Source organism: Podarcis gaigeae, assembly GCF_964106915.1.
Source record: "Podarcis gaigeae genome assembly, chromosome: 4".
NCBI classification, from domain to species: domain Eukaryota; kingdom Metazoa; phylum Chordata; class Lepidosauria; order Squamata; family Lacertidae; genus Podarcis; species Podarcis gaigeae.
In genome coordinates, this window is record NC_139677.1 from 25,513,111 (window position 1) to 25,532,220 (window position 19,110).

Sequence of the window (19,110 nt, forward strand, 5' to 3'; positions counted from 1 at the left end):
ACTGTTGTTGTTTACACACTATGTTCATGTCTCTGACCACTAACCTTGACACAGTTCCTGCCTAAAGCTGGTCACAATGTCTCTGGGCTTCCGATTAATTTGGTGGGCTGCCAAATAATGGTTAATTTGTGGGAAAGTTCAGGGATGCAGGATAGGATATATTTCCAACTTATGTTAACAAGTTCTACAATTTAGCAGAGTAACATTCCCCTTTTTAAACTTGCACAGCAGATGATTTTGCTCAGGCTCACTAAAGCCTCGAAAACACATTTTAAAGGTAATTCCCCATTTAGGTCCTCATAAAAAGATAAGACACGACACAGTCTTCTATAAAAGTATAAAAAGAGTTTACTCACACATTCTGTTCACAATTGGATCCCAGAAGGCAGACTTAACTTAGAAAAGTAATGTACCTGGAAACTATCCCATAAGGAGACAACTCCTTTGTCCTCTCTTGGCTTCTTCAATGAATGCGGTCAGAGTGAGAGATATGGCTGACCAGTTCTGCTCTTTTGTTACCTGGGCAGGTGAGGTCATGCCCACCTCTAGTCACATGCAGCGGAAGTCTTTCCCAGCTTAGGAGAAACAGGAAGTTCTGACTGGCTGGTCCAGACATCCCTTTTTATGTCCACTCTAGGGATATTGTACTTGACTGCTCTTGTGTTTCACATCCCACATAATTAACATGGCCAAAGCAGCATGTAAAGGAAGTGGCTTGAATGTATATGTGCAAAGTGAGGCATGCGCTAGTAGAATAGCTGAGGGAGAGCAAAATCCAATCAACGTATACAGATGCTGGTTGATTGCTCTGTGAAAAATGTGCATCCATTCAGCCCACAATCACAACCTATCAATTTAATCATGCCAGCTGACTTTTTCATAAAAGATCTGCAGGTGTGTTGGGTTTAGTCAGCCGCCATTCCACCTTCCACTAGCCAAGAGCACCACCTGCTGCAAGACGCTCAGGTAAAGCTGCTGAGTCTGTTTCCTATAATGTGTTCTTCTTTACACCTGAGTGCACTCTTATGATAATAATCAAAAAGTGATATGGTGCAGTAAACAGACAGGAAGAGCCAGAACAGGATAGCAAACATGACCACATCGGGCCATTTAACTACTGAAACCTCAATCCCATCCTTTTCTGTTGATAAAACTGCCACTAGGCAGAGCAGAGGGAGTTTGCATGCCTGGTTTTTCCAAGGTAGGCTTGTCTTGTATCTTGAAGCATGACATTTTGAAAGCCTTTTCAGCAACCAAAGGCGGGGGAGGTCATTAAAATATTTATTTTAGATGAATAAAATATTGCATTGGGCAACTGTGACAAGAATAACTTACATCCATCCTAGTTTCTTTGTAGATTGCCATCAGTGTTGCCTAGCGTCGAGAGCCTGCACCCTTTGGGTCTAATAAACAAGCAGCCATTACTAAACCAGACAGAGCAGGTCGCAACAATATCTTGCATTAGATAAGAGAGGTGATGAAAATGCAAAAGGAAGGAGAGTGTCCTACATACTAGCTTTAAACTCATTCTCTGGTCTTTATGTATCCCGAACAGCTCCATTCACATACAAGAGGGAGGTTTGGGCAAAACTCAAAATTTACAGGAGTACAAAAGAGGTTTTGGGGTGGGGGACCCAAGAAAAGACCAGGCAGAAAGGTTGTTTTCTCCTGCTTTGGGGGATAGGACTCAAACCAATGGCTTCAAGTTACAAGAAAAGAGTTTCCTACTAAACATACGGAAAAACTTTGACAGTAAGAGCTGTTCGACAGTGGAACAGTCTCGCTCGGGAGGTTGTGGGCTCTCCTTCTTTGGAGGTTTTTAAGCAGAGGTTGGATGGCCATCTGTCATGGATGCTTTAGCTGAGATTCCTGCATTGCAGGGGGTTGGACTAGATGACAATTGGGTCCCTTCAAACCCTATGATTCTATGAATTAAATGTGGTAAACACAGGCTGACCGTAGGAAAATATGATGGAAAATCAGAAGAGGAGTAAACGGAATAGGTGTGGAAGTCCAGCATCTTCAGTAGAAGTACTCCACACTGTAATATTTTAGTCAAGCCCCATTTATACTGTGTTATTTTTACTGAGTAGTCTGTGTGTAACTGTAAAGCAATACATGAAGTTCTTATTAGGTTAGACAGGGATGCATAACCTGTTGCCCTCCAGGTGTGGATGGACTACAGTTCCCATCATCCCTGGCCTTTGGTCATGCTGACTGTGGCTGATGGGATTTGGAGTCCAACAACATTTGATGGGCCACAGAATCCCTATTCCCAAGGAAACAAAATTCAAAAAGCTGCATAATCAGAGATTATGGTAAAATTAGCATTAACTATAAAAAGTAACAATACTTAAATAATAGCCCAGGGACATACACAAAGCCCAAACAACCCTTTGTTATAGGGACCAAACAAAGTAATAACATTCCAATGTTCACCAGTACAAAGAGCAGGATGTAGCTCATTCCCATATTTCTGACAGCCAGATTCTGTAATGTACAGATGACTAATTAGGAGTTAGTAACCAATGTCCTGCTCTAGGTCCAAAGACTTACTGATCCTCTAAAACTATTTGCCAGTTTCTTAAAAAATACCAAAACATTCTCTATAAGGTTAAAAAAAGCATACAGTTGAAACAGGAAGAAGGGGACATATCATCTAGCAAGCCAAGAAACATTTGCCCTTAATATCTTCCATCCATCTTAAATGCACCTTTGGGGTGTGTTGTGGGGATTTTCCCTTGGTTCAAAGCCTTCCCACTAGTTTGTGTAATCAAGGGCCTTTGCACTAACTAATTTCCTCTTGGAACCAACAACTTCCACCTTACAGGTATGTATAGCCCTTAATCTCTTTTTACCTGAAAATGGCTGTGTGGTTGACTATAGGCAGCCCGTAATAACTCACTGAGCTAGATTTTAGCTTCAAAGCCAGGGGTTCCTAACTGATGTCTGTGAGCTTGAATAGTCCTATAGAGCGAAACAACAGACACCAAGATGGAACCTCTTCTGTAATCTCTTGTTCTCGCTTTCACAACAACTTCATTGAAAAGCTGCAATCTCTTGCCTGTGGAAATCTGCCTCATGAACAGAATCAACCAATTTTTCTCACCAGAGCAGTTTTGACATATTTAAAATAGCATGTTGTAATTCCTACCTCCCATCAATCCTATTCTCTGAGAAGTTTCTACACCTTTGGTGCCATTTAGAATTAGTGACTACAGTGTGGTAAGCAACACTCCATTGATTTTTTGCCAATTTTATTTACCCTAACACTAAAACTGCCTCTGTGCTTCAGCAACGGAATTTGGCTTGTTTCCAAACAAAACTCCAGTTACTTGACAAGAGTTCCTCTGGTAAGCATTTATTCCAATACCTCTTAGGGTGCTTCCAGATGTGGACAATTTAGCAGCATACTATCACTGCTGTTCCCTTTAAACTGGAATTGGAATACCAACTTGGCTTCCAGACAACTAACATTCTAGCCAAGAAGGCAGTTCTTTTTTCTCCAGGGGTAGTGATTTTCACTGTAAGGAGGGAAATTGTTAAGTACTCACTCACTCATTGCACTCCTGTTCTGGACATGATTTTCCCTGGCTACATTTGAGGGTGGAGGAATTGATATAAAGGCGTTACTGTTAGGGAAGGGTTAAAGTGATAGAGTTGATTTCTAGAGAGAGGAGACAGACCACTGACAAATAAATCAATAAGGCCACCATAGCCGTGTAATAGGTCATCTACACCTGGGGAAACAATAAAGCAGGAGTTACCTATTTTGAAGATAACATAAGAAGGCACCAGTTTTGGAACATTATGCACAAGTTATTATAGGAAACATCTCAATAGGCAAATCTGGTAACTTGACTAAGTAACTAATTTTCCTCCTTTAAGTATTAGTGCATTCAAAAACAGAAATTTCCCCTAAAAGGGGGAAAATAAGTTAACACCTTAATGCACAATTAAAATGCCGACACTCTCCAGACTGTCATGAGATCAGGCCATCCTCAGTTGTGGCCCCATTCTGCAACTTTGAAAGGTATGGCTGTCACACTCTTGGACAGAATGCCTTACCCACCATGGCAATATCTTTTTTTTCTGATCTGCTGACTCAACCTAATCTGGGTTGCTGGTGAAATGATTCAGCATAGATGTGGCATGGACTCAGATGTTGGTTTCTGACTAAGAGGTCAGTTCCAAACTAAAGAAAGCTCTTGATAACTTCTCCCCAACAGATCAGTGAGTCAAATAGCTTATTTTTATAGACTTAAATGTTTCAAAGTCTCTCCTGTTGCATGGAAATTACATTGTTTTCAGTTGTATAATAGGAAAAATCAGCTCATTTCAGACTAACTATTGAAATGGTATTTTGATCTGACTTCATTAAGGAATTATACGCAAACCACAACTTGCACATCTTGTGACCTACCAAGCTCACCAGCCATGTATGGTATCCCACATGTTAGTCCTGGTTGTGCAGCCCACCTAGGATGGCAAAAATGGTAGAGTTGCTCAGGCACTGTGCTGCCCATAAAAGCTGACTGGTGGGTCGCAAATTTTCTAGGCTTGCTTTACGGTATGTTCCAGATTCACATTCAGCACCCTTATTTGGATGTAAACGTAAGTCAGGAGATTGAAAAGATGAAAAGCCACGTCGGTGATTCAAAGTGGAAGCCATTACATAATCTAACTGCTTTGCCACTCCATCTTTTCTGCACAAACTGGTTGGCAGTGCCCGCACAACACTGGCATCATCCCCAAAACGAAGCCAGCCAGCTGTGCAAAATGTCACGTTAGCCTATTGTTGCATATTGAATGTGTGGACACTTGGAAGGTTACTCACAGATACTGATCAACTCTATCTGCTACGACCTATTAGGAGCAACTGCTCCTCACGGTTACAACCCATAACGTCCCCTGCTGAAAGCACTGTTTGTGCAACTGGTTAATTGTTGGTCATTTTGTCCACAGCAAGCACTGACTCACTCCCAGCAACACAGCTGATCTGTATCTTCTGGTTGGAACATGAACCACAGTAAGTCCATCCCAGGGGAAACACAAAGACTGAAAGACTGGCACAAAAGCTTGGACATGTATAATGAAAACAAGGTAGTAATCTGCATAAATATGAAATATTGGCGACAGAGGCTATTTATAGGGTACAGGTGTGAGCAGAAATCAGAACAGCCGATGGCAAACTTTTGATTAAATAATAAAAAAACCATACAAACAGCAGGCTTAGAAGGTGCAAGACATTTCCCCCCCACCCTCATCCTAGCATGAGTTCAATTTAGAAGTCAAAATGAATGCAATTTCTTTCCAAAACATGCCAATAACTTTATATGCTGTTCAAGGTTCACATTATTACTTCAAGCAATCCTGGCACATCATAGACTACCCCCTTACAATTTTCTCTGAACAACAATAACAAAAAGCTATTCCAGAGAAAGAAGAGTTTTAAAGCTACAAGCCCCTATATTGGAATAATTTTTAAGACTCGAAGAAAGAAAGGATGATAAAACGTCCGTATGGGTGCAAGGGAAGGATGTTGTAATGGATTACTTTTTTTAAGCATTTAAAATATTACATTTAGCAAAAGAGAAAACAATTTACATTGGACACAGATAGTTAAGCCTATCCTTAACTGGGTACAGTAGCAAATCCACACTTCAAACAATATGATTTCCAAAAATTAATAAACGAAGTCCATTTTGTCTGTGAGGTACAATCATGACATAACATTGATAATACAAATGCTCATTGAGAACCGATTGTTTTATCTAGTTCAGTGACCCTTCAACTTTGCTGTGGTGGAGATCACTTGTTCTGCTTTGCTACTTCTTAGACAATAACTGAGTGTTCCTAGTTATGGTGCTTCACTTTAAGGATATAGATATATTGAATTAAGTTCTGAAAGGAGCAACAGATATAGTTATTGGAGGAAAGCTTGAAGGAACCAGCCTGGAGAAGAGAGGGACATGATAGAGGGGGCACGGCATACATTTTAAGCAATGGCTTCCCCAAAGAACCCTGGGGACTGTATAGTTCTGTGGAGTAAAACTACACTTCCCATGAGTCTTTCAGATAGTCATATGCTTTAAATGTGTGATTTGGATCTGCCCTTGGAGGGCTGTCAAACAGAAGAGACCCAAGATTTGTGCTCTATTGCTTCAGAGAGCTGGACTAGATTTAATGGGCTTATTTTACAGGAGGGCATATTTGTGACTGAACATTTGTCGAAGCTGATTGATGGTAAGAACAGTTTAACAATGCAGCCAATTTCCTAGAGGGGAGATGGGTTCTCCCACACTAGAAGTTTTCAGGGAGAAGCCCTTTGTTGGTGATGCTCTTGCCCTTCATTTCCTGCATCAACCAGAGGATTGAACTACATGACCTATAAGGGTCCACCTCCAACTCTATTAAATAAAAGCTTTACTTCTGCACTCTGAAGAAGGTGTTGCTGCACCACAATACATGAATAGTGGTCTTCCAGTTTGGTGGGTCATGAGTTGTGTAGTCAGTGGGGACAGCACACTGCAAGTTTTGTGTTTTCTCTGTGCTGCTAAAATGCTTTTAAGCCAAGACATTACTATTCAAAGCCGCACCAGAGTTGAGTTTTAAAAATTATGTTTGTCACTGTCTGCTGCTCAGCATTTTCCTGTAATCTTTTCTATTACATACTCACAGACTACAATACCACTAATCACAGCCACTAATCTGGTTATTTAATTATTCTGCCTTGCCAGCACACAGCTATCTCTTAACAAACACTCAGACGAACCAGAGACAATGAGCTTCCTTTTCCAAGAATAAATAACTTTCAGATCTTAGGCACCAAACCTTATCAAAGTTTGGATAAAAGCCACATAGAGATCTTACAAAACTTAGACTCATCTAATTCTAGCGAATCAGGAGAATAATAGAAAATTAAAATAGTACACGGTATTATACATTTAGTAAGGTAAAACTGATAGGATATCTTCACACAACTGTCTTATGTTATTCAGTTACACTTGTCACAATTTCATGATGTTTCATAATAATGCCGTTGCAACTGTGAGCATTGCACCTTAATGAAGCAACTGAAGTGAACAGCCTAAACAAGACCAGACAAGATCTGCTGCTATCTAGCTCCCATGACACCCTAACTGTGCCCCAGGGGCAAGTATATTTGGTTCTGTCTTCTCCCAGGAAAACAAAGATATCACACCATGCAGCGTTCGACAGTAATATGCATCAATATACTGTAGCTATATATAGAATATAATTAGTGTATGGAATACAGCTGACACTCTAAAAATAGTATTGGTATTTTGGGTAAATAAATTAGTCCTCAGCTTTACATCTTTTTAGGGCATTTAAAGAAGGGGCCATATAATAATGAATTCTTCAGCAAGTCACCATCCCTCAGCCTACCTTACCTGAAAGGGGATTATAAAATGGGAAGGGGGAAAGCAGTGTATGTTGCCTTGAACTCATTGGAGGAAAGATAGGATAGAAATGCAATTACCAAATAAAGAACTAAAAAAGCAGATTTGGCCACTAGTACTTGGGCCTCGGGCACATTCAGATTAGATTAGTGCTATGTGCTCTCTGCAATGTTGCCTTAGAAATGCAGAATCTGGCAGTACCTGGCTCCCTTTTTACACCACGCCAAGTTACATGCTTTCAACATGTATAAAAAACGATTACGGCTCGGAACCTAAGGTAAGCTAATGGAAGAAAATTCATGGAGGAAAAGTTTCCCAGCCCTTTGCCTGAAGAACCACCTGGAGAGTCATTCTAGACTAGAAAAATTCAGCAGGATGGGACAAAGGAAGCTGATGGGGCGGGGAGGGGAAATTGCCCAGAATAGGAGTTCGATCCTAAAATATATTAAGTAAGTTCACAGAAGGGAAGTTTCCTATCCCCTCTGCTCCTTCCCCTAGCAGTCCCTAGACACGCCCCCCCCAGCCCATATGGCTTAGAAAAGCCCCCGGCCCCCCACGAATCTCCAAGTGGCATTTTGGTGACTGCACTTGGCTGCATGGTGTGGAAGGAGGACACAGGAAACTTCCCTTCTGAGACCTTCCTTAAATTATCCTAGTATCCAAACCTTTTTGTCTGACCCTCTTATATGGGCCTTGTCAGATGATGGTGTGGTTGCTGAAGAGTAAACAGGCAAGACCTGTCTTTTCCGGGCTTTATTCTTGGTGCAACCTATTTACAGCGAAGCGCGTCGTAAGTTCATGTCTGGCTCAATCACTAGCAGAATCTGGGAGTGGTCGGTCTTTGTACCTCCCCCAGCATAAAAGTCGCGTCACCCCCCTCCCTGTGCCGAAGCCTACTGCACAGAATGGCCGCTGGCAAGGGCGTACTTCCCACCTCTCCAGTTTGCTCAGGCTCGGTGTTGAGGCTCTCCCTAGCATCCCCTGGTCCCTGCACCTCTTCTTCACTGGAGGTGGGGCTTTCCTCCTCGCCAGAAGATGAACTGCTTTGCAAGATTTTCGGAGGCACCCTATAACACAACTGTCCTTCCATCTCTTGCCTCCGAGCTGATGGCACTTCCCTGACAGGCCTCATTTTGGTTTCTTACCTCTACTTCTGAATTGCCCTGATTTTGTTTCCTCTGGGATGATCACGATAGATAGAAGCCTGACAGAGCTGCTGTAGGTGTCAGTTACCCGAAAAGACAGCAAAATGTCAGGGCCGGAATACAGCTTGGCTTGTCTGCTTGAGCCACCTGCAGGGACCTTTCACTGGTTTCTGTGCACTCTAGTTGACCCTCAAGGTCCCTTCCAACTGTACCATACTATGATATTATGCTTTGATCTGGATTGTGGCAGCTGATTAGTGGGTGAACGTGCAGGTTGTCCTGGATTAGATCGCCTTGTACATTTTTCAGCTTAATGATCTACAAAGCAGTGTTCAGATCATGTGGTTTCTAAGAACCAGTTGAGCACAAGGCAAAGCTGGGACATTTTCCAATACACACAAATCAATACCACTGCACCAGTTTCTCGCCTTGCGTTCTAATTATTTTATAAAGGCCAGGGTACTTTAGGGTGTGGCACAGTGGAAGACATGGCACTACTAAGTGATAATGTGTACAGTTCTCCAGCTTCAGTTTTTCTCCTCTGTAAACAAAGCTTAGAGAAGGCAATTTCATTCTTTCAGAGACCATGACATTTATAAATTACTCTCATAAAAAATGAGATTAGGGTCACTAAAAGGGCTATGAGGGCACATTTTATTTCAAAATGAGAGCCATAATTCACTATCTTGATTTGGCATGCGGATGCCAGTGTAGGGTGGCTTATTCCTTAAATGGCAGCAGGCTTCCAATATCGCCTCCATCATCTGTCATGTTCCCTCTTGTACATTAAGTCACAGAAATATATCTTATCAGTATTTGCAGAAGTAGATTTCACAGAACACAGAAGCAGTGCTTGGAAATCTCAGTGGAATTGTTCCTCCCTTTCCAGCAACAAACATGGCTTCTGGCCACATCTTATTCTACAGCTGTTGTGGGAGAGGGGGTATGTTCACTGTAGTGTGAAAGAAAGGGAAGGAAAGATTTTTTTATTCCATCCATCCATCCATCGGGGGGAAAAAAAGCTGGTAGTATCTCAGACTTTTCTTTTGAAGCATGCCAACTCATTGCACTGGAGTGGCACAAAGAGACCCAAACTAAGAATGATCTGTATTAATAATGCACCTAATATTGCAGCAGAACCCATCCTCACTGCCTCCTGCTTCCAATGTCACACAATAGTGCAGTTGCTGCTGGAAACCTAAAATATATAAGCACCTTTCTGTACAATTAGTCACTTGTGTTAAGTGGCTAGGTCAATTTTATCCATGCCCTGCACTGCCCACATTCAGGTTGCTAAATTTTAATTTCAAAATATCCACCATCACAACCTTTGGGGACCTGCCAGTTCCCAAAGTTGTAATTTGAGGAGACTTTGCCATCAGAGTGGGACGCTGTTTTGAACCAGGGCAAGGGAGAGATGTGGGACACAGAGAGCATTCTAAGGTCAAACTTTGCAGAGTTGGGAAACCTAATTTGCCCCAACCTCAAGCTGTGTACTAAACTCCCAAGCTTCTGTCTGGAAACTGGTGTTGCAATAGGCTCCAACAGAACTGCTTTCAGCTGAATTATTTTGTAGACAGCTGCTCAAACCGAGGTCTTCTGAGTGCTGACGGGGACAGCTCCCTTCTCTATCTGGAAAAGCTGGAATAGGACACAGCCCCATACAAGGCTAGTACAGGCAGAATTCAATGCAAAAATTCAATCACAGAAAAAGGGCAAAGTGGGCAGTCAGTAACAGAGCCAGGACATAATCTGGAGTTTATTAGCTACCTGCCAGAATACAGTTTTAACTGGTTGGAAATATTGTTTCATTGCTAGCACAAGGACCCAGAGAATTGGCCCATGTTATATACAACGGGGTGGTGTTGGTTTAATTAATATATCTGGAAACAGCTGTCTCTGCCAGTTAAAACTTCATGTCTACAAAACCAGCAGGCGTCTGTGGTTGCTATATGTTTATTTGATACAAAGTTCATGCACTTCTTTTCCAGAAACAGCAGCCATGAATAGGGAATCTGAAAACCTGCCTATTCACCACAAATAGCTAATACAATCAAGTACACTCTGAGGGTAATAGCTTCCTTTAAAACTGTATAATATACATTAAGCTATTAGGTGCTTTCTTCGCAATTTACAAACACATTGTTCAAAGTGTTTTCCCCCCACCCCACCCCTATTTCTTCCACAAACTGTTTCTTGTTGCTTACTGGCACTGCTACAAAACGCCTTATGCGTTCTGAGCTGGCACAAGCCCAGTGTATAATGGTAAAATCTCTTAGGTTCATTACACATGTTACATGGCAACAATCCTGGATTTACGACTGAGTGTACTTTAAATCCTGTCTCAGTAGTGAATGCAGATGTATGGCATGCTTATTAGTTCCATTTGCACTTTGTGGAAAATTCCAAAGTCCATGGTCAAGCAGTGTTGTTGGTCTTTTTTGGTGGGGCAACCAAAACCTTGCAAAACAATAAGCAAGTTTTCAAGTTCTCTGGGCAGTTAGCTTCGAGAGTAAGATAAAGTCTAGTCTAGTGGCATAAAAAAATAAAAATAAAACTCTATATCCACTATCAACAAAATCACAATTCAACCATTTAAGAAAAAGGAAAGATAAATGATTTTGATGAAATAGTTGCCACCATAGCAATCATCTATCGTGTACAGAACTTTCTGATCAAATGGATGCAGCACCACTTAATGTTGACCAAAGCAGCAGATCTGCGGGATTTTCCTCTGTTACTCAGGCAGGAATGGAACTCTGCTGTATTGGGTTGTGGGGTGGGGAGATTATAAGATTTGATTTGTCAGTGCCAAATATAAGGGAATTTCTTACTGGTGAAAGGGGAACCCAGTGGTGGGAGAAAGAATGCCCCGTTTGAGAAGGGCAGGATTGATCCTCCATAGCTGTAGAGCAATTAGGGCTCCAATCCTATCCATGCTATCCATCTAACTATATAGGTCTTTGGGACAGGACTGCATTTAGTATGTTGAGAGAAGCATCTGGTTAATCTTCTGGAGAATAGAAAGCAGGAGCTGTTGCTTCAGAGACACCCATGCACCTCACTGGAACAATCAATCCAGCAGCTGTCCAAGTTAATTATCTGCCACGTCTGAAGTAAGCCCTACTACCACATGCCCCAGACTTGGAAACCTAAGAGCATTTATTTTTTAAGAACTGTGCATTGCCTGATTTATTAAAACACAGAGGCTGTAATCGTATGCACGCTCACTTGGGAATAAAACCCAGTAGGACCTAGGTCTGAACAAACCTACATAGAATTGCACTTAGACTTCAATCCTATGTATTTATCTAGGGATATAGGCCAGTGGCCACACTGCGGCTTATTGCAGAGTAAAACATGCCTACAGTACTGCTGCAAATCAATATTCTGTTTCTCACCTGCCAACGTATTTCACCCCAGATATAACTCATGATACAATCACTCCCAAGAGTGATTTTCACATTCAATATTCACAAGTCACGTTTTCAGCTAATTTGATGGGGGCCATGAATAATGATTTTCTGTTGTTTGACTGAATCAATGTAACTAACTCATCAGGTTTCTGATGCAAATAGGCTGGTTCAAATAACTCATAAAAATCCAAACACGAAAATTTCGACTGAGCTTGATGAATATATTTCTCCCCTGTAGTGTAACCAAACTCTCCCTTCCCCCATCCATAAATAGAGCAAAAAGAATTTACATTCTTCTAGATATCTGAAGGCACACCAGGTAAACAAAACACTATTTATGCCTCATAGCAGGTTGTTCTTTTGCTTTCTTCTCTGTGTAAGAGAGCCATGAAATTATGAGCTGCCTCATACCGGGTCAAACTATTTGTCCTTTCAGCTGGAGATATCAGGGATTAAATTAAGGCTGTTTGCAACCAAAGCAATTGCTATATCACTGACCTAAGATCTCTACCCAAATCCCATCTTTTCTTGGATAGGCTTGTTTGGGAGACTCCCACAAAAGGCTGTTTAGTGCAAGCAATGGCACTGAAGCAGGATTTATGAAGTTCAGGATCTAGAAAGATTAACAATGCCATCCTATACATGTCTGTTCAGAAGTAATTCTGACTGAGTTCACTGGAATTTATGTGCACAGAAATGCAGCCTAAACCATATAAGAGACACCAGCAGCACAATATCAGATTTACAAACAACCTGTAATATTCTGCATAGTTTCTTTGCAGTATCCCATGACTGGTTTTTATTATTATTTAAAAAACACCTTTCATGGTAACTGCAATTTCTTTGGTAATAATTAGTTTCTATATTCGGGCCAAAAAGAGGCTAATGAAAACTCAACGAAATAGCATAAAAAGGGGTACAGTGCATTTTCTGGGATTACTATGATTTGAAACCTATATTCATAACTAATAGCCAGCTATCATTACACCTTTTCAAACAAGCAAGATGAAACAGTGCATTGGTCAAAATATTTTTAAAGCTGCAGCAGAGTTGAGCATGCTATATATTTATTCATCATGGCACCTCGTGATTATAGCCAACATGTTTTGTTTTTTTTAAAAAAGAATACAACAGCACATGAGCATGCACACACACAAAGTGTGAAGTGAAATGCTGCTGCTAAAATCAGTATGTAAAAGCTTTCACACCCAGGGAATAATATACCAAGAAACAAATCTCACCATTTCAGTTACAGCATGTGGAATGCATTTGCTAGTAGAATTAAGTAAGCTAAGGAACTGTGACAAGATCAGCAGTATTGTCAGGGCTCCTCCAGATGTCCGTTTTATTGTGCGTTCATGACAATTTGTGCTCATGATGGTATCAGGCCATTTATATGTGACTCTACTTTAAATACTCTTTGCACCTGTGAATGTTTTGGGGTAGATAACACTGTTTTGCTTCCAATCGGTCAACGTCCCATAAAAGGTAAAGGTAAAGGGACCCCTGACCATTAAGTCCAGTCATGGACGACTCTGGGGTTGCAATGTTCATCTTGCTTTACTGGCCAAGGGAGCCGGCATACAGCTTCCGGGTCATGTGGCCAGCATGACTAAGCCACTTCTGGTGAACCAGAGCAGCGCATGGAAACTCCGTTTACCTTCCTGCCGGAGTGGTACCTATTTATCTACTTGCACTTTGAAGTGCTTTCGAACTGCTAGGTTGGCAGGAGCAGGGACCAAGCAATGGGAGCTCACCCCATCGCGGGGATTCGAACCGCCGACCTTCTCATCAGCAAGCCCTAGGCTCCGTGGTTTAGACCACAGCGCCACCCATGTCCCTCAACGTCCCACAGCCTCCCGCTAAAATCCTTCTTATTGCACAAATGTCCCAAGGTCTGTGTTTCTCACTTTTGTTGCAGGAATGCCCCTCCAAACAGCAATAATGTGATAAAACTGGAGAAACATGGCAGAACAACTAATGGAATGGAATAATGTCTGAGCGGTTCAGCATTAATCCATTACTATTTGCACTATTCGTGCTTCTTGCAGGAAGAAAAAAAATATGAAATGAAATGGAACTCATGTGGAGTAGCCCCCAGATTTTGCAACAGTGCAGCTGATGAAGGAATAAATGTGGTGCTCTGCTGTTGTGCCCAGCAGAGCATCCACCTCTTATGGAGCTTTGTAAAGTACCAGAAACCTCTTCCTGGTTGTGGAATATATATGATTATGGGTCCTCTAACGGAACAGTCTGCATTCTCCCTCTGTTGCTAGCCTGGTGTAGTTTAGTCCAGTGGTGGAACTTCATGTTCTGGCACCGGGGGGTGGAGAGCAGGCAAGGGTGGGGCAGCCGCAATGGCAACCCACCGGAATTGCGCTGCCGGGGGCAGTGCGCTCCCCCCCCCACTCCTCTTCCTCCACCAGTGGTTTAGTATTCCAGGTGTTGCTTTGGACTGTCTTCTCTCTGTATCAGTGTGTGAATTACTTTTGCCCGGCTTCTGTGTTTTACTCCTGCTGTTTTCTGTTTCTGCTGAGTGCCGCCTGAACACAGGACCTATCGGGGCATGGAAGCCCTTGGGAGGCCCAAGCAGAATGGAAACATTGGAATGGCAAACTAGTAAATGCAGAAAATGTCCACTGAAATAAGAAAATGGAGAGCAGATACTCAGCTGCTTCCACTTCACTCAGGTGTAAACAAAAACACAATGGCTTGCCAACTTATAGGAGGTTCCTGAGGTGATTAGAATGGACTGTACCATTTCTGACTGCAATGCTCCCCCATATAAAATATCTTACCGCCGGGGGGAAACCAACAACCTAAGACATCAAGAAGAGATATTTTATGGGACTTGCTCTTTCTCCATTAGTTACCCCTCCCCCCCCCCCAGTTGCAGGACTTTTGCTTTAATTCAAACTGGAATGTGTCCAGAGGAGGGCAACCAAAATGGTCAAAGGCCTGGAAACGATGCCTTATGAGGAACGGCTAAGGGAGCTGGGCATGTTTAGCCTGGAGAAGAGGAGGTTAAGGGGTGATATGATAGCCATGTTCAAATATATAAAAGGATGTCACATAAAGGTTGTTTTCTGCTGCTCCAGAGAAGTGGACACGGAGCAATGGATCCAAACTACAAGAAAGAAGATTCCACCTAAACATTAGGAAGAACTTCCTGACAGTAAGAGCTGTTCGACAGTGGAATTTGCTGCCAAGGAGTGTGGTGGAGTCTCCTTCTTTGGAGGTCTTTAAGCAGAGGCTTGACAACCATCTGTCAGGAGTGCTCTGATGGTGTTTCCTGCTTGGCAGGGGGTTGGACTCGATGAGAGCCAGTGTGGTGTAGTGGTTAAGAGCGGTAGTCTCGTAATCCTGGGTAACCGGGTTCGCGTCTCCGCTCCTCCACATGCAGCTGCTGGGTGACTTTGGGCCAGTCACACTTCTTTGAAGTCTCTCAGCCCCACTCACCTCACAGAGTGTTTGTTGTGGGGGAGGAAGGGAAAGGAGAATGTTAGCCGCTTTGAGACTCCTTAAAGGGAGTGAAAGGCGGGATATCAAATCCAAACTCCTCCTCTTCTTCTTCTTCTTCTTCTTCTTCTTCTTCTTCTTCTTCTTCCCTTGTGGTCTCTTCCAACTCTATGATTCTATGATTCTATGAAATTGTATTCAAGAATGTTATCCCCCCACTTGCAATCTAAAGAAGCATCGTCCATTCCACCACTTCAGTTCTGTTGCAAGCCTACAGATCTTCCCGCAAGTTTAATTTTGTATTCATTTTCACTAAAATATTTTCTTCCCATTTCAGGCTCTATCTTAAAAGATAAAGTTTTCCCTCATGAGAAGAAAAAACAAATATAGGTATCTATCAAGTTTGACTTCCAAATGAGCTAAAGTATAAGTTTCCCCAATTTTCCATAGAGAGCTGCAGTCAATTATCACTTCCCTCCACCCCCAGGCTTCCTACAATTAATCCTATGGAATGTTATTCCTACATTGTCATTGGTATTCATTTTGTTGTTTTAGATTTTATTATAACCATTTTTATCTCCATATGTTTCATGGTTGTAAAGTGCTCCAGGGGCCAGTATTTTGTTCAGGAAATGGGCTAAAATATTAAATGCTATTTTAAAATCCATATTATTGTTGCTTTTGCAAATGTTACTCAACAAAAGGAAAGTAGCCCACACACACACTCTCCACATACACATAATGTTGGCACTCCAACATTTGTGTGTAAACGAAATGGTCATAAGGTTAAACTTCCAAGAGGAAAGACAAATACAATAATAATAAATAGTTACACAAATAAGATTCATTTAGTGTATCTTGACTCACAAGAAGAAATACAAGTCCTTCCCTACAAGGAGGGCACAGTCAGGCAAACTGTAGGATGACAACCAAGAGCCAGTGCATACACTGATTTGCCTGGCACTGTAGTTCATTTAGCAGCTCACTTGGGTGTAAGTGGCATAATGTCAGAGGTGGTGTTTCAAAATTAGCTTCTATACAGAACTGGACGCGGGTGGAGCTGTGGTCTAAACCACAGAGCCTAGGGCTTGCTGATCAGAAGGTCGGCGGTTCGAATCCCCACAACGGGATGAGCTCCCATTGCTCGGTCCCAGGTCCTGCCAACTTAGCAGTTCAAAAGCATGTCAAAGTGCAAGTAGATAAATAGGTACCGCTCCAGCAGGAAGGTAAACGGTGTTTCCGTGTGCTGCTGTGGTTCGCCAGAAGCGGCTTAGTCATGCTGGCTACATGACCCGGAAGCTGTACACCAGCTCTCTCGGTCAGTAAAGCGAGATGAGTGCCGCAACCCCAGAGTTGTCCGCAACTGGACCTAACGGTCAGGGGTCCCTTTACCTTTACAGAATAGGCATCCTTGGGCAGCTGCCATGGGTCCAGTCCTTAAGCAGGCCCCACTGCTGGTGTTTGCCCCAGCCCCCCTATTTGCATACTCTCCAACATATCTCCGATGAAAATAGGGATGCCCTATTCAATGATGATGATGATGATGATTTTACTATTTATGCTTCCTTATGCAGAGCTGCCTTCAGATGGCTTGGGGGCTGGATTTACTCCATACCCTCCAACATTTCTCTGATGGAAATAGGGACGTCCTAAGGAAAAGTGGAACATTCCAGGATCAAATCAGAAATGGGATGGCTTCTGTCAATCCAGTACTGTCCCTGGAAAATTGGGACATTCGGAGGGTCTGTATTTGAAGAATCCAGCCCAGTTTATTAGCAGTATTGGGCAGCTTGCTCTAGCTGTTGTATTAAACCAGGGGGGCACTGTGGGAAATAGTGGCTACACTAATCAATGCAATATCGTGACTCAGAGTGTTACTGTGTGCTGATGTTTGGTAAAGCCAAAGGGGATGTACCAAGAAAGAGAGCTTCTATCCATTCTTGCAATCATGAGAACAGCATTCATGAGGTCTTAGAAATGTGTAACTTTTGCTGCCGTAGGATTAAGCAACACACATCCCTGGCACTGCTGGGGTCTCCACCAATACAGACAGGGTTCCACCACATGGGTACAAACATGTGCCCTCCCAGTACATTTTAGGAACTGTGACTTGACCCTTAATTTGCAACAAAAAGCCCAGATTAAAAAATAAATTAGATATCTGCCACTTAGGTTAAATGGTGTGGAAATTGCACCTTCAGTTTCCTTCCATTTCTGCCTGGAGAGCTCGGCAATGAAATTCAAAGGAAACCCAGCCAGTGATTAATTAAAAGAATGCACTGCTCTAGCTTCCTTGATGGGTTTCAGGGTTTAAATTTAAATCCATATTAAACATGAGTCCTTCTCAGCCATTCAGTCCAAGAATAATGAACAGTGAAGAAGGGGAGAGAGAGCACTTCTGGTTGGCAGGCCTCACACCTTACCTAATGGAGTTCATTACAAGTTAGGTTGGAGCCCATTCCTGCAAAGGGTCCCAGAATCCAAGCTTTCTTTCTTTAAGTATGTCTTTCCCCTCCCCCTTGCCTCCTGTTCCACCCAAGTCCGCTATTCTGCTGGTCCGGGGGGGGGGGGTTATCGTGAGGTGTGGTCGGAGTCCGGTCCTGGGCCGAGGGTCTGGAGACTGTCCACCAAGGGCGAAGCAGGGTCCAAAGCAAGAAGCCGGGCGTGGTCGGGAACTCTGGAGAAACAGGTCTGGGTGCTGGCAGAAACAGGTTTCCAACGATGTTGCTCCCGCAACCTGGGAACGGGCTGACTGGCCTTTATCTTCTCTGAGGCCAGGGGCGGTTCCGGCCCACAAGTGATCCGCCTCTCCTGGCCTTAAGGCGAGCACTCCTCCTGAGAGAACCCAGTTCCCTCCGCCTCTCTGCGCTGAGCCTCTGCAGCTCAGGAGAGACTGGAGGGTTACTGGACCCAGGGGGAGACTCACCTTCCCCTGACAGGGCTGGGAGAGGTGCACCTGCAGGCAATGGGTCCTCAATCACCTCCGGAGCCAGAGTGGATTCACCTGGTGTCTGCTACTGAGGATCCAGCACAGGTGCAGGCCCTTTAGGTTCAAGCCCCTGCCCCTGCTCAGCCAGCCCTGGAGGCAGGGACTCCTCAGGTTCAGCTTCTGAATCAGATTCCCAGGCCATTACTCCTATACATACTGGCTACATTTGTGCATTTTGAAGAGCTGTTACTGTAATTAAACACACACACACACAAAATCCTCCTTCATTTTCCTCACCAATCCCCCTACAAACCATATTTTCAAATTGTCATTTTTACAGTGCAATTCTAACTACCGTACATCTCCTCAGAAGTCTCACTAAATTCAGTGGCTTATGCCATTGTAAACGTGTTAGTCTTTAAGATACCACAAGACTTTATTGTGGTGCCTTATATTATGCACTCATTTGGGAGAAGGGGTTCCTATTTTGTGAACTGCTGCAGGGCCCCCAGCCACCTTACTCTGGCCTTGCTTATAAGCCTGATAAGAAGGCTTGCATATATACAACAATACAGTGGTACCTCGGGTTAAGTACTTAATTTGTTCCGGAGGTCCGTACTTAACCTGAAACTGTTCTTAACCTGAAGTACCACTTTAGCTAATGGGGCCTCCTTCTGCTGCCGTGCCACCGGAGCACGATTTCTGTTCTCATCCTGAAGCAAAGTTCTGAACCTGAG

At 43.0% G+C, this 19,110-nt stretch overlaps 1 protein-coding gene across 1 annotated transcript in view; it reads right to left on the reverse strand.

Annotated features, from left to right (window-relative positions):
• The window catches only part of FGF14 (fibroblast growth factor 14), a 295,842-nt gene that overhangs the window by 252,136 nt on the left and 24,596 nt on the right, over window positions 1-19,110 (reverse strand). The window lies entirely within an intron of this gene.